The sequence below is a fragment of the Chiloscyllium plagiosum genome, unplaced genomic scaffold (genome assembly GCF_037043375.1).
Source record: "Chiloscyllium plagiosum isolate Xiang-an unplaced genomic scaffold, Cpla_swu_hap1 HiC_scaffold_22, whole genome shotgun sequence".
Taxonomy (NCBI): domain Eukaryota; kingdom Metazoa; phylum Chordata; class Chondrichthyes; order Orectolobiformes; family Hemiscylliidae; genus Chiloscyllium; species Chiloscyllium plagiosum.
In genome coordinates, this window is record NW_028270160.1 from 46,209,381 (window position 1) to 46,212,531 (window position 3,151).

Genomic DNA, 3,151 nt, shown 5'->3' on the forward strand with positions numbered 1-3,151 from the left:
AAGAAATATCTGGTGTCATTATGATATTTTATGACCAGTTGAGCTCTCATCACCTGAGGATGTCTTAGTTCATAGAACAAGAACCTATCCAAAATATTAGGAGTATATTATCAGACTATAAAATGGCCAAGGCAGCTCCACATTTATGGTTAAATGTACAAATCAGGTCATAGATTCATAGAGATATATAGCACGGAAACAGACCCTTTGGTCCAACCTGTCCATGAAACCAGATATCCCAACCCAATCTAGTCCCACCTGCCAGCACACAGCCCATATCCCTCTAAACCCTTCCTATTCATATACCCATTCAAATGCCTTTTATATGTTGCAATTGTACTAGCCTCCACCACTTCCTCTGGCAGGTTATTCCATACATGTACCACCTTCTGCATGAAAACGTTGCCCCTTAGGTCTCTCTTATATCTTTCCCCTCTCACCCTAAACCTATGCCCTCTAGTTCTGGACTCCCCCATCCCAGAGAAGAGACTTTGTCTGTTTATCCTATCCATGCCCCTCATGATTTTGTAAACCTCTATAAGGTCACCCCTCAGCCTCCGACTCTCCAGGGAAAACAGCCCCAGCCTGTTCAGCCTCTCCCTATAGCTCAAATCCTCCAACCCTGGTAACATTCTTGTAAATCTTTTCTGAACACTTTCAGTTTCACAACATCTTTCCGATAGGAAGGAGACCAGAATCGCATGTAATATTCCAAAAGTGGCCTAACCAATGTCCTGTACAGCCACAACATGATCTCCCAACTCCTGTACTCAATACTCTGACCAATAAAGGAAAGCATACCAAACGCTGCCTTCACTATCCTATCTGCCTGCGACTCTACTTTCAAGGAGCTATGAACCTACACTCCAAGGTCTCTTTGTTCAGCAGCACTCCCTAGGACTTTACCATTAAGTGTATAAGTCCTGCTAAGTTTTGCTTTCTCAAAATGCAGCACCTCACATTTATCTGAATTAAACTTCATCTGCCACTTCTCAACCCATGGGCCCATCTGGTCCAGATCCTGTTGTAATCTGAGGTAACCTTCTTCGCTGTCGACTACACCTCCAATTTTGGTGTAATCTGCAAACTTACTAACTGTACCTCTTATGCTCACATCCAAATCATATACATAAATGATGAAAAGTGGTGGACCCAGCACCGATCCTTGTGGCACTCCACTGGTCACAGGCCTCCAGTCTGAAAAACAACCCTCCACCACCACCCTCTGTCTTCTACCTTTGAGCTAATTCTGTATCCAAATGGCTAGTTCTCCCTGTATTCCATGAGATCTAACCTTGCTAACCAGTCTCCCATGGGGAACCTTGTCGAATGCCTTACTGAAGTCCATATAGATCACATCTGTCACTCTGGCCTCATCAATCCTCTTTGTTACATTTTCAAAAAACACAATCAAGTTTGTGAGACAAGATTTCCCATGCACAAAGCCATGTTGATTAGCCCTAATCGGTCCTTGTATTTCTAAATACACATACATCCTGTCCCTCAGGATTCCCTCCAACAACTTTCCCACCACCGATGTCAGGCTCACTGGTCTATAGTTCCCTGGCTTGTCCTTCCCACCCTTCTTAAACAGTGGCATCACGTTAGCCAACCTCCAGTCTTCCGGCACCTCACCTATGACTATCGATGATACAAATATCTCAGGAAGAGGCCTTGCAATCACTTTCCCAGCTTCTAGGGTACACCTGATCAGGTCCTGGGGATTTATCCACTTTATGCGTTTCAAGACATCCAGCACTTCCTCCTCTGTAATATGGACATTTTGCAAGATGTCACCATCTATTTCCCTGCATTCTGTATCTTCCATATCGTTTTCCACGGTAAACACTGATGCAAAATACGTGTTTAGTATCTCCCCCCATCTCCTGCGGCTCCACGCAAAGGCTGCCTTGCTGATCTTTGAAGGGCCCTATTCTCTCCCTAGTTACCCTTTTGTCTTTAATGTATTTGTAAAAACCCTTTGGATTCTCCTTAACTCTATTTGCCAAAGCTATGTCATGTCCTCTTTTTGCCCTCCTGATTTCCCTCTTAAGTATACTTTATACTCTTCTAAGGATTCACTCAATCTATCCTGTCTGTACCTGACATATGCTTCCTTCTTTTTCTTAACCAAACCCTCAATTTCTTTAGTCATCCAGAAGTCCCTATACCTACCAGCCTTCCCTTTCACCCTGACAGGAATAAACTGTCTCTGAATTCTTGTTATCTCATTTCTGAAGGCTTTCTATTTTCCAGCTGTCCCTTTACCTGCGAACATCTGCCCCCAATCAATTTTTGAAAGTTCTTGCCTAATACTGTCAAAACTGGCCTTTCTCCAATTTAGAACTTCAACTTTTAGATCTGGTCTATCTTTTTCCATCACTATTTTAAAACTAATAGAATTATGGTTGTTGGCCCCAAAGTGCTCCCCCACTGACACCTCAGTCACCTGCCCTGCCTTATTTCCCAAGAGTAAATCAAGTTTTGTATCTTCTCTAGTAGGTACATCTATTATTGGATCAGAAAATGTTTTTGTACACTCTTAACAAATTCCTCTCCATCTAAACCCTTAACACTATGGCAGTCCCAGTCTATGTTTGGAAAGTTAAAATTCCCTACCATAACCACCCTATTATTCTTACAGATAACTGAGATCTCCTTATAAGTCTGTTTCTCAATTTCCCTCTGACTATTAGGGGGTCTATAATACAATCCCAATAAGGTGATCATCCCTTTCTTATTTCTCAGTTCCACCCAAATAACTTCCCTGATGTATTTCCAGGAATATCCTCCCTCAGTACAGTTGTAATGCTATCCCTTATCAAAAACGCCACTCCCCCTCCTCTCTTGCCTCCCTTTCTATCCTTCCTGTGGCATTTGTATCCTGGAACATTAAGCTGCCAGTCCTGCCCATCCCTGAGCCATGTTTCTGTAATTGCTATGATATCCCAGTCCCATGTTCTTAACCATACCCTGAGTTCATCTGCCTTCCCTGTTAGGCCCCTTGCTTGAAATAAATGCAGTTTAATGTATTAGCCCTACGTTGTTCTCTGCTTTGTCCCTGACTGTTTGACTCACTTCTGTTCTTACCTGTAACAATCTCAGTCTCATTATCCCCATGGGTTCCCCCCCACCTTACTAGCTTAAATCC